Source organism: Calypte anna, chromosome 7, assembly GCF_003957555.1.
Source record: "Calypte anna isolate BGI_N300 chromosome 7, bCalAnn1_v1.p, whole genome shotgun sequence".
Classification (NCBI taxonomy): Eukaryota; Metazoa; Chordata; class Aves; order Apodiformes; family Trochilidae; genus Calypte; species Calypte anna.
Genome location: NC_044253.1, coordinates 2183844 through 2196851, shown reverse-complemented (window position 1 = coordinate 2196851; position 13008 = coordinate 2183844). Strand labels below are relative to the sequence as shown.

Genomic DNA, 13008 nt, shown 5'->3' with positions numbered 1-13008 from the left:
TTTCTGTGGTTAAGAAATTCAAACTTTTTCCTTTAGCAGCAATCAGGTTAAAATTACCTTTTCCTCTACTGCCAGCTTTCTGTGCCTTTTTATTTGATTCCTGGGTTAGGATTTTTTGTATTTTGTCTCTATTATATAATGTGCTTATTATAAATGGATATTAAAAATGACATAGGTACTAATATCTTTTTATTTAAGTGTGGCTTGGTGTTCAAATTGGGGTTTTAAGGAAAAATTCAGCTTTGTCAGATTCTGCAGCAAGGATAATTATGTTTATGACCACAGAGCAGTGGCCAGAACAATACATGAGGTATGTATCAATACATGGAAAGCCTCTGGAAAGCTTTCAAATTAGTAAATTTGTTAGGACATAATGAGTTCTTAGATATGTTAATAAATAACCTGTTGTCTGCAGCATTTTCCTCATCTCTGGCCTTTTCACAAACCCATAAGGCTTCAGAAAACCTTGCAACAAAGAAGTGAGTTTTATTAGCCTTGTAAGAGGATGGGTACTTTTTTTCCCCAATGACATTTGGCACATTTGTCATTAAAGCAGCTTAATAATATTCCACGTGTCTGTTTGGCCTTACTGCTGCTCTGTAATAAACTGATACTTCTGTCTAAAAATCAGAGGAATGTTTGATGATGTAGCACCCTGTACTCAGAAATATCTTAAAAACAGACTTCATGAAATCTTATGGAAGCTTTCCAAAAAACCATTCAATCCTGGGCTGAATTTTTAGAAAAATTTTGTCTCTATCTGTGAATAACTAAGGCTGATATTTTTTAAATGATCAAACAGAATCAAATAGTAGGGCATTTTATATCAATATAGGCTTGGTGGGGATCCAATGTGAATTGTATTAAACTCACTGGGAAACTATCTATTAACCTTAGCAAGAATAGAATTAGAATTCCAGAAACTGAATTCTGTTTTAGGAGTCTTGTGTCAAGGGATTATTAAAATATCATCCTGATACTTTATGAATGAATTGGACAATTACCAGCACTAATTAGCAGCAACATCAGTTTGAAAGGACTACTTAGAGGAAACACAATGATGAATATTCCTGGATGATGAAGGAGAGAGCCTTCAGCTGGCAGTGTGGGACATACTGGGTAATGAAACAAAACTCCTTCACTATTTTAGCTTATTTTCAACTTTCTCAGCATTTCCAGCTTCAGACAGGATCCTTGCTGTGGGACACACTGCCTGGGCTTTTCTGGAGCATAGCAACACCTAAAAACCTATGTAGGGACTGAGTAATGAGCTCTGTGTGTAAGATAAATTTGGTTATCATTTTATGGGGAGATCCCCACCCTGTAACCACAGAGGGGTGATGGCAGCAAAGGTTATGAGAAGTGTGAGTGCTCTGGGGATGAAGTTGGCCACAGCATTAAGTAAGAAAAGAGTAAAATTCACCACATTGGAAGCACTGGTTGTCAGCAGTGAGGGAAGCTGCTTCTTGACCTTCCTTAAAGTAATTCCTCTTTTAAAAGGGTAGTGATGAAAGGATTCTGGAGCAACAACCTTTACTTTTTTCCCCTTCTTTTTTGTCCTAGCTTCTCCAAGAGTTTCCAGTTAACTCATACCTGAGCACTAACAATGAAAATAACATTTATATGTGATGCAGGTGTTCCTGTGCCTTGGTGGGATGATCCCTTTCTATGTAAACTCCAGGTGTACAATGTGGCATTTCAGATGAAGCAGAAAATGGATTTCTGTGCCCCCAGCATTGGTTGTAACCTGAGTCAAGACCAGAGAAATATTGATGCATAAAGTGGTGGGTGGCAGGCACTGAGTCCTCCTCACATCACCTGCCCTGGCAGCATTTGGCCTACATGAACATTGAAAATACTCAGGATTTACCAGTTCTGGAGACTTGTGCCAAGAATTTTTAAAGAAGAAATGCCGTTGTTTAGAAAAGTTCATGTTGTTTTCTTTTTGAAGGACTGGCTTTTAAACAATGGCATAATGTCATGTCTAAAAGAAGGAACTTGATGATGTGATGATAAAATTTCATGGGGCAAAAATATAAACTGTTGGTGTGATTGCTGCATTAAGTTTCTCCTTTCCTGATGAGTTGGAGGATTTGGATTACAGCTCAATCTTGAAGTCTAGGTGTCCTTTTCTTCTGCTGCCTGTGCTGTTAGTATATTTCTTCAAATATCTGTAGGGTGTTTCAGCTGCTTACGCCATGTTTAGAGGAATGGAAAAGCATCCAATCTTGGTGTCACACAAATATTTTTCTATAAAATAATCTGAATCATAACTGATGAGTTGAGATAGACCTTATCTGTCAAAGAAGAGCTCCAACATGGGGTGGAAGCACAGGAACAGCAGGAGAGTTGGGCAGGAGGAAAGCTTGGGTCAGCTGTCTTCATGTGTGTCCCCTGTTTCATCCCTGTCAAGCTTTACAAAAAGGATGTGTGCTAATTAAAAAAAAAAAAAAGCATTTGGCCTTGATGCAACTTGTAAGGGTGCTTTTGAGAGTTTGTTTCTACAAGTCATCTGCATCACCAAGTCCAGGAGAGGTTAAAAGTCATAATCCAGGACTACTGACCTCCCTGACAAATTCTCTTCATTAGTTTCTGATGGCAAGATATGGTGCAGCAAAGAAACCAAGCCACCTATTCATTCTGGTTTTCCTTGTGCAATTGGTGGTACTGGAAGCAAGGTTCCCATCAAAAGAAAGATTTCTTTTTTGTCTTATCAAATAAGAAAGGTGTGTGACTCTCAGCAAGTTTTCTTGTGGGTGTTTCTGCCAGTGGAGGACAGCAGAGTTTGCAGGTGGGGACACCTGGGCTGGAAAGAGGATTGCTTCTCTCTCCTGTTTGGGTAATTTTATCAATTTTTATTTTTATTTTGCATGTTAAGGCTTTCTGTTAGCTATACAAATCAAGAAGAAAATGGATTAACATGGTCCTCTCTTGCATTGACATCTGGCTCTTCTGCACTGTTTGCAATGCCACTGCTTTTGGGTAGAGACAACTCCAGACATGAATTGTTATTTGGCAGTTCACTGAAATAATGACTAAAGAAGTTTTTTATTAATGTGGTTTTTTGTACCTCTAACAACACTTGCTCAGGAAAATAAAGGGGAAAAACAAGTTGATATTGTACAGAACTAAAATAATTTGTTTATCATCTCACTTCTCATCAGTTTTAGTTATCTCTGTGTTAAAGATCAGTGAAAGAGAAATGTAGATTACATTTCCATTGTGAGCTAGAAAACAGAAGTGAGTATATAACAGGTATGCAAAGTACTAATGGAAATAAACCACAAGTTTTTTAAACGTGGTGTTACAGTTGAGTGAAAATAATTTTTAAATCATTCCTTTTTCATTCTAAGGTCTTTTTGCAAAACCAGAAGAAACTGGAATCCATGATTATTTGAAGGAACCTTTAATTCCCATACCTCACAGACCCAAATCTCCAGTATGAACTTCATCAAAATACCAAGAACAGGGAAGCAAAAAGCATATTACTGTTTAATGTACAAAATACAGGCAAATGCTTGCCATAGCAACCAGCAGTTAGGGGAGCTGAGTGCTATGGTACATGGGCCTGCACTGTGCTTACCTCTTTATTACCCAGGGCTGTACATGGGAGTGATTTTCTTTATAGTGGGAAACTGATCTATTTGTCAATTTGATTGTTTTTGCTCCGTTTTTAAATTGCTGGGTGAAGATTGCATGTGTGCAGTTTCTGAATAGTAGGTGCACCTTTCCTGTCAAAACCAAGGCTTTTTATAAAATAAAAGTCTTTTCATGGCTGTAAGATGTATTATTAGTACTTGTCACTTGCTTTATGAAAGTATCAGATATGCAGGATTTATAGGGTTGAGATTATTGGCTGAATTGATGGCTCTGATTTTCTCTTCTTGGAAATTAAAACTCCTTTTTTTTTTCTTTTTTTTTTTTTTTTTGCTATAACTGGTGAAAAAAAAAATAGTATCCCTTCGTACGTCTTCTTAGTTCAAAGCTACAGCCACTCAAATGACTCAGTTGCCAAATCTGTGAAGAATGTTAGTAAGTTAGCCTTATAGCAATATATCACATACGTAAAACAAATATGTTAGTATGTTAGCCTTGGAGCTATGTAGCACATAAGGAAAGAAATGTGTTAGTATGTTAGCCTTGGAGCTCTAGCTAATTTTTAAATTAGCTTCTCTGAAAGACCTGCCAGTTGTTATTCTATTTCTTTTAGCTTTAATGTTTTCCACGTGGTAGATTGTGTTGTTAAGCACTTAAAAAGCATTTTTGAAGTTATATTAATGTGGCCAACTTGTTGGCATACAGAAGGACTTGACCAAGGCCATATCTTCATGCAAAGGTATTTTAGGATATTTCCTTTTTGTTTTCTGGTCTCATCTGTTACGTTTTAACTACATTTTCTCCAGATCCCTGGCAAACATTCAGGCAATAGATGTGAATTTTAATCAGTCAGGAAGATTGTTGTTTCCAACAGCTTTATGATGACCTTAGTCAGGTATTCAGCTTTTTTTTTTTTAGAGATGCCTAACTGCTCTTTGGTGTTACAGCAGTTTAAATTTAGAATGAGGATCATACGTTGACAGCTAAATATTACTTTTATTTAAACAATCCTCCTGTGGAAAAAAAAATAGGAGATGAGGAGATAATTTCAGTCGTGCAGCACTCTAAAATAAATGAACAAACATACTGGATTTCCTGAGCACTTTGGACTGACATGAGCCAAATGCTGCTCTTTCCACCTCATTCCTGTACATGTGCCACTCCTTCCTCAGCATCTAGTCCAGCACAAGCATTCCTCCAGCCACAGAGATTAGGGAACTGATCTAGGTTAAGACTAATCCAGCAAAAATACACAAATCTGCTCCCTTATCTGATGCACTGGAGCAGCATTTGCCTCTGCAGAGGAGAGGGAGCATCCAACTGCAGGAGCCTCTGGCAGAGGTTTGAGTTGTGCCTCCAACCTGAGCAAGGGGCTACACCTCAGGAATTGCCTCTTGAAGAACAGTCCCAAGTTCCAGGAAAATGAGGAAGTAAGAAAAAAATAAAATAAGTTCTGTTGTCCCCATAGTTGAGAAGCTTTCCACTGAGAAGCTGACAGAGCCCTGATTTAAACCAGGTCTTCTGGATTGATGGAGGTTCCAGCTCTGCCAACTGAAAATCCTATGATCCCTGCAGTTATTCCAAGCATAATCAAGCAAAGATACTTTCCCCAAGTGCTTATAAATGTAAAAGTCAATACAAGGCTCTGGTTAGGCTGACTTCATGATTTGCCATGCCATGTTCCAGTCACAAAATTACTTGGAGTTGTGTTGGCTTTAGGGGAAAAAAAAATCTACAAGGCATTTTAGGGAAAAATACCTACAAGTCTAAAATCTACTTTCAGTGGTATCTAAGCTACTTTGGAGGGGGGGTTATTTTATTTGACATATATGTTTGTGAGTGTCTATATTTAGAGGTGTGTATTTAAATTAGATATAAATAACCAAACTGGGCGTCTTTTACAGTTCTGGTTCTCTGAAATTTAATGGTAGATCTTCTCAAGTATATCTCATTAAAAACTCCTTTATCCATTCTCTAGCTGTGTGGGCTCTGTTTCTGCAGCCTTAAATTCTGGGGGATTGTAAAGCATGGCAGAATATGGCCAGAGTTGGACTTGACCCTCAGACAGTAAAATTCTTCTGATTTAATGTTTCTGGTCAATGAAGAAAAGAGCTTATTCTACAGGGCAGTTCAGAATACAGCTTTCTTTAGGATCAGATTAAGTTAATTTATTTTCAGTCACTCTTTGGGCTCTTCCTTTCTTCACTGGCTACTGAGAGTGCCTGGGGAGATTCACCAATTTTGTTCAATATTTGCTTTTGTGAATGCACCCGTGAAGCCTCCATGAAGCACAGGTATTGATAGCTTGTCTTTCTGTAAATCTTGTTTTAATACAACACGTATGATATTGCAGGAAGAAGCAGCTTTATCACAAGAAAACAGGCAAAGAAACATAAAGACTTGAAGAAACAGCACTTCTAATTCTTTCCAGAACTTCCAAGACCCACCAGAACCTGGTGGATTACCTTCCCCAGTCTTCCTGGCTTGAGGTGAGTTCTCTCTCTTGCTGCTCTTTTGCTTCCTGTCACACATATATGGGCAGTAAACAGAGTGATTCCAAATTTTAAAATATGTTCTTCTATTTTCTTTCACATGTCAGAAAAGAATGGTGGGTTTGATGTTCTAGGTTGTGGTGGTTATCTGGTGGTAATGTACTGCCACCACTAGAAATGAATGGTACTGTGTTTGGGTTTAGGATTGTGGAGGGAGATGCATGTTTTGTTTGACTTTTCCACTTAACAAACTAAAAATATCAACTATTGAAAATACAATCAGACAAAATTAGACTAGATACTTGTAAACAAGTCTGTGTTTGCTTTTTTTTTTTCTTTATTCCCTAGCTCTGATTTGGAATATACTTTTTAGCAAGAACACTTTTCAGTTATGCTGTAGGTTATATGGGAAGGATAGCCTGAGAAACAGCCAATAACCAGGTTGATTGGTTTAGAAGAAATAAATTTAAAACCTACCTGAAGAAAAAGAAAGGAACTGGCTGGCTGCCATTGTCTTTCACTATTCATTTGTGACAGCACACAATTGAAAAATTACTGAGATTGTTTTTGTTTCTGGAAGATCATTTCATGGTATTTTCCATTTTTTTCCTATGAGAAGCAAAATATCTTTTAATTTTAGATACATCAAAGACCATAGTTGGAAGAATATTGTATCCATCTGAAGAGATTAGATGGAGACAGGATTTTTTTAATCTGTTAGCACAGACTTGTTATGTAAATAGAAAGCTCACAAAGCAAATGGGACAGCACAGGCACTGAAAAAACAGATATCTCTTCCCCAGAAATACATTCCCCATTAGATTCCTGCAACTTGGTGGGAACTGGTTGGGAAGTTTATTGTTATGGATATGTATGCAGTTGAAAAATAAACATATTGTAGTCCATGTGTAAGTTCTGTACTTATCTCTGAATGATAAACTCCTCTCTTCATGAAGTGTTATTTAATAACAGCTGGGACAGTCTGTGGCAATCACCTTCTTACATTAAATATCAGAATTCTCAACTCTTAAGTGCTTTTTTCAGTCTTGTGTCCCTTTTTTAATTGAAAAGAAGTCAATTTTTTTTTTTTTTTACAAACAAGTATTTCTAATTCTTTATCCCAAAACCTGGTAGTTCCTCAGATGCAGTGGCAGAGAGGAAGGTTGGTTAGGAGGAGACTGAGCACAAGACTTACAAGAGGGGAAAAGCAATGCAGAACCTTTTGAATTAGTTACAAAAATCCAGTGCCAGGTGGGAGCCCTTTGATTATCACTGATATTCTCTGCTCAGTATTTGCAAACCTCTACTCTGAGGCCATCTGTGTCTCTGGTGCTGGTATTTTGATGCTGGTAAGTTTGTAAATGGCATATGCATAATTCAGGTGATGTCTGCTTTTCCAACAGAAGCTTTAATTTCATCTTAGTTTTCATTTCCCTTTTTCTATGCTCTGGCTGGACAATTCTTTTTCATCAGTTTATCATTATTATTTTATTTAGACATTTTAAGTTGAAATCAGGGTATTTGTTTGAATTCATTTTGGTATTACTTTCCTGTAGATTTTTTGAAGCCTTGATTAGAAGCTTCTTTTACTGATGCTACTTCAGGCCTTAGTGTTGTCCACATGACCTCATTATTTTAAGCTCTAGGATGTCTTAGGTTTCATTCTTGGGCTATTTCATCCATCTATTGAGATTGTTTCCAGTAAATTAGTTTTACAGTGTTTGCTGTGATTAGCATTATATGCTCAAGGGAATTTCTTCATAAAAATGTCTCTTATCAATACCTTTCAAAGTGTTTAAGCATAAATAAATCATTTTATCTGAAGAATGTAATATCTATAGTGAAATTACAATCTAAAACATATTAGTATGCAAATTGTTTAATGGTAGTTTGTACCATCTTTCCATTTGTTTTGGTACTGTAAAGATAAGCCATGTTGTAAATCCACATATTTTTATTTATCTAGAGTTTTATGGATAACCTATTTTAAAAGGTTTATTCTTTGAAATGTTTCATGCAGCTTTGAAATTGTTTCATGCAGAAACAAGTTGAAAATTTCTGTCATTTCTGTGATTGAAGCAGAAGCTCTTATGTTTAATTCCAACCTTTATATGTTTGATTTTAAGATTTAAAATTTGTGGGGTGGCATTCAGTTTCTCTAAGCTGAAGCTAATAACTAAGGCTCAACTTTGGGGGACTTGTGGATGCTTCACTGGAGAAAATTCCACATGTCTCCAGCTCCCTGACATTTGTATCCTTCTCCTTTCAGAGTACTTTATTGTCAGTAACCTTCACTGCACCTCTGTCCTCCCAATACCCCAATTTTCACCTGCTAAAAAGCAGCCATATAGATTCTTTCAACTAAGGGGAAGAAGCTTTACTTCACTAATAACAATAATACTGTTTGTTCTTACAAATGTTCTATTATTTCTTACTTTAATAATATCTATAGACTGGATGTACCTTGTTAGTGTTCTTAGATACAGAAAAACATTCAGTATTAAGAACAAGTAAGCCCTGTAGTGTTCAGAAGCATTAAACACAGAGTGCTTTCCCAAAATCTATATACACATTCATCATTTTGTAGGGACATAATTTTCAAAGTGACATTGGTTGGGGAAGAACTTCAGCAAGTTCATTTTTCTTTTAAGGAGTTTGCATATGAAAAAACTGTTTGCTGAAAGCTTCTACTGAGTGGGTAAATGCAGTCTGAAACAGCCAAGACTCTCTGCTAGCCAGTGTTACAAAATTCTGAGTCCCAATTTTGCCTTTATATTGAAAAGCTGACCAACAGATAACTCAATTAAATTAGTTAAATTAGTTAACTTAGTTAAATTAGTGGTACTGATAAAGTCAATGAAAGCAGAACAGGAGGTCATTCAAGAAAGCAAAAAGATTTTTGTGTATAAACTTAGCCAACAACCATGGTAAATACTGAATTTGGTGTTTGCAGGCAATGTTATGTGCTTCTACCCTGGTTTTTTGTCTTACCTGAAAATCTTGTTCCCATTTTGTCTCAGTGTGTTTGCTGTTAGGGGAGATGGATTTAACTTCACCCAAGACCTTTGTTATGGTGACACATGGCTTTAAAAGATATTTCAAATATGTGAGCTGTAAATCAGAACAAATGCACTAGACTTTGTGTAGGACTCAGAAAGCATCCATTGGCTATGGTACATCTATTTTAATAATTATTAAAAAAAGGAATAACCCCAAATAATTCTGACTTTGTTAAATGTCTAATTCCTATCTGTGCCCTAACAGAGTCCTCAGGCTTTCAGGTACAATACTTTGAAGGCCTACATTAACTCATTTGGATATGCCTTTAACCTAATGAGCTCCAATCCATTTCACCTCTAAAAGAACTAATTAATTGACTTAAAATCCTGCCAGACTGTTCACTCCTCTCAGTGTCAGAGGAATTGAAGCTGGCACAGCCCAGCTCCCTCTGAGCAGTCCAGGGCTCCAGGTCCCTCATGGTGGTGACTCTAAAGGGAATGGCAGGACACCAGGCAGATGTTGGTGGCCACCAGCACAGGAGGAACCTTTGACATCACCAAGGCCATTGCCAGCATCCTAACTCTTCAAAGCCTAAACTTTTTTGAAAGTTCTTAGTTTGCATTAGCAAAGCTCAAGTTGTCTGAAGAAGTGACTTGAATGTATGTTCCATCAAAAAGTCCATATACTCATTTTTATAGAAATCTACTCATTCTTCTGGACAGTGAACCACCTTAATGTAGTAAAAGGTAATATATAAAAAGGTAAAATATATATTAAAATATATATTTTAATCAGTTCAACACCATCCTACCCTCTTTAAAAGTAGTTTATTACGGTTTGTGCTATGAAGTAATTGGATAAGGGCTTAGCAAGCAATCAGGAAAAGTGAAATAAAAAAAGTTTGACTCATTGATTAAAATAAATTAATTGAAATAATGTAACTCTCTCAACAGATGTAACGTGGGGTGCAGGAGTTCCTCAGATGAGGGGTGTAGTAAGAGAAGGAGCCAGCCTCAATGGACATAGCCCATTATCAAGATCTAAACAGGAGACTGTCTAAAGCAAACCTGAAAGTGCATCAAGAATTTTAAGAAGTCTGAAGATCCCCCAGCAAGACCATGAGGAGTAATGTAGGTGAGTACTCAGAAGGAAATCACTGCACTGATTAGGCTGAGAAACCTCTGGTTTTAGGAGGTTTATGCTGTGGTAGTAAGGATTGTTGCAGAAATACAGAAAGATTGGAGCCAACTTTAAGGAAGCAGACACCTTCAACAGTTAATGGTGCTGAAGTAGAAGAGTAAACAATTTAGCAATTCATAACCTTGTACAAGAGAGACAGTGCAACCTTATGTGGACCTTTCTGATACCAGAACAAAGAAGAAAAAAGCATTCTTGACCTAGATTTTACAGATTGTGTTGGTACAGCATATGAAGGACAGTATTTTGGTGGTAAGAAAATTACCATTTTGTGACAGTGTGATTCATATGGAGTATTAGTCATAATTGGTAGTAATATATTTTGACATAATTAAGCAACAGAACTCCAGTTTATCTGTATCAGAAAATATTCAGCACCATTCTTGACCTAGATTATATTGGAGTAGCAAAGTGGAGCTGCCTTGCCCTGTAAGGAAGCCAGGACTTCACAATAAAATGCAAAATGAATGCTTCTACTCTTATACATTTTCATCATCAAAATATAAGGTTATACCATGTCAACAACCAGCAGATGGAGAAAAAGAACGTCCTAGGAAGCTCAAAGAACACACTAGGAAACTGAGCTATAAATACCAAGCTAATTCCATAGCTTTAAGATTTCTCCAAAGCTTTTTTAAATCCTTCCAGAAAAGACTGAAGAGATCCCTAATCTGAAGTGCCCCAGTTGAAGGAATGTGTATGTTTTTATTTTTAAATCAAATTATGATAGTCTACAATAGATTGTTTGGACACCTTAATGAGTCAATGCAGTAAATTATATTCCTTGCTTCAAAATAAGGCTTTTTAACACACTGGTAGATTTTTGTTCTTCTCAGTGCTTTCTTCTTCAGAGAAAATACAGAATTCTGTCTGATCACCTCTGAAACCAACTGGATAGTGTTCTCACAGAATACTTGGTGTTCACAACTCATTTTGAACCTATTTTTTAGAGGGCTCTCCCTTTCAGAAGAGAGGGAGCAGTCTCCTTTAGGAGGATTTTATGAAAATTTGGAAGACCTTTTGAGACATTTTCCTTTGCATTTCTAAGTTGTACCTGTGGGACCTAATGTTGGGGCTATATTTAGAAATACTTCTTTTTTTTTTTTTTCTGGCTTCCATCCTTAACATTCTAAATTCTTGAAAGCAGGCTTTGGGGTTTCATGGCATTCCAAGGAGAATGTTATTCTCATGTTGTGGTTGAATTTGGGGAATCTGTGATGCAAGCAGATGCTAAGGCAAGTGTTTGTAGGAAAGCCTGAATTGTGAGAAGGGAATTGTTGAGTGTGTAAGTGGATACTTTTTCCATAATGCTTGAAAAAAGGTGCATACACTTGTTTTATTGATGCACTCTCTGGTGGCTTCTGTGGAAGTAGCTGGGGATGGCGTGGGACAGACTTGTCATGGAAGGGACATCTGGAGGTCCCTCAGAATGGCTGAGGTTAGAAGGGATCTCTGGAGGGCACCTTGTCCAACCCCTCAATTCAAGCAGGGTTGCCAAAATCATGTCCTAGCAGGTTTTTTTAGTATTTCCATGGATGAACATCACCTCTCTGGGCAACATCTGCCAGTGTTCTGTCACCCTCACAGCAAAACAAGTGTTTCCTCCTGTTCAGACAGATCCTCCTGTCTTCCCAGCTGTGCCCATTACCCCAGTGAGAAGTCTGGCTCCAGTTTCTTTGCACCCTTCTTTCTGTTATTCATCTGCATTGCCAAGATCCCCCCAAGCCTCAAGTTTCCTATTCCATATCCAAAACTTTCCAGGTTGCTTATGTGTCTGCTTTTTGTCTCTGGACATCAGAGGAGATTCTGGCTCTGTTTTCTCCTTAACTAGATGTTAGCACTAAGTTCTCCCCCTCACCTTCTTTTCTTCTGCGTCTCCTTCCATAAGGATCTCATCCCTCCTTAAAAATGGTTTTTTATTTCTGCACTCATGTTTTGCTTGAGAAAAAACATGAAAAATAATAACTCCAGAGTTTCTGGAAAGGGTTTTGTTGTGTGTTCCTTTCATAAGAGGAAGACAATTGGAAAGCTTGGGGGAGGGAGGTTGGGAAAAGAAAGAAAGAAAAAAAAAATTTTTCATTCCTAGAGTGCTGAGAATTTTTACAAACCATAAAGTGACAATGTCTGACCCAGGACTTGGTGTGTGTTCACTGCTAGGGAGACCTGAGGTAGAATGTGGGGGTTTTATTTTCAGGATTTAACACTGCCCTTTAGAGAAAATGTATGTTAGCCAGAAGAAGGCAAAGCAGAGAAACAAGCTAGTGACAGATTTAGAAAGCAGGACTGTTAAAGAACAGCTGAAAGGATTGGGTTTGTTTATGCTAGGAAAAAAGAGAACACCAGGATGGGCATAAGGCTTTAAAAAGATGAGGTTTTTATAAAGGCAATGGTGGCAGTTTTTCTGTAGATTTGGTTTTTTTTTTTAAACTAACCAAGTTTAATTTGCACAAAGTTTAATTCAGGAGAGGTAAAGAGAAAACCAGTCCAAGCTTTTCTGGTTTACCTCGTATCTGACTGTAGATGTGGCTGAAAAACTGGGATATTTTATCTATAAGTGTCATGAAATCCATGGTAGGAATATTTTCTTTTTAAATGGCTAGAGAAGCAACTTTCAGCTGTGATGTTGATTTTGAGCTGACATCACTGGCACTGGGCTGAGCAGATTCTTCTCCTGAGATCCCTCTGCAGATCCTTAGTTTCTGTAATTCTGTCAGATTCCAGG

General features: G+C 37.3%; 1 protein-coding gene across 9 annotated transcripts in view; it reads left to right on the top strand.

The window, feature by feature from the left end:
- MBD5 (methyl-CpG binding domain protein 5) overlaps window positions 1-13008 on the top strand; it is a 136686-nt gene that overhangs the window by 70363 nt on the left and 53315 nt on the right. For all 9 annotated transcript variants that reach the window (XM_030454760.1, XM_030454761.1, XM_030454763.1 and 6 more), the window contains 2 exons: window positions 5951-6086; window positions 10043-10223. The gene's annotated coding sequence lies outside the window, so the exon portion shown is untranslated. The remainder of the gene's footprint in view (window positions 1-5950; window positions 6087-10042; window positions 10224-13008) is intronic.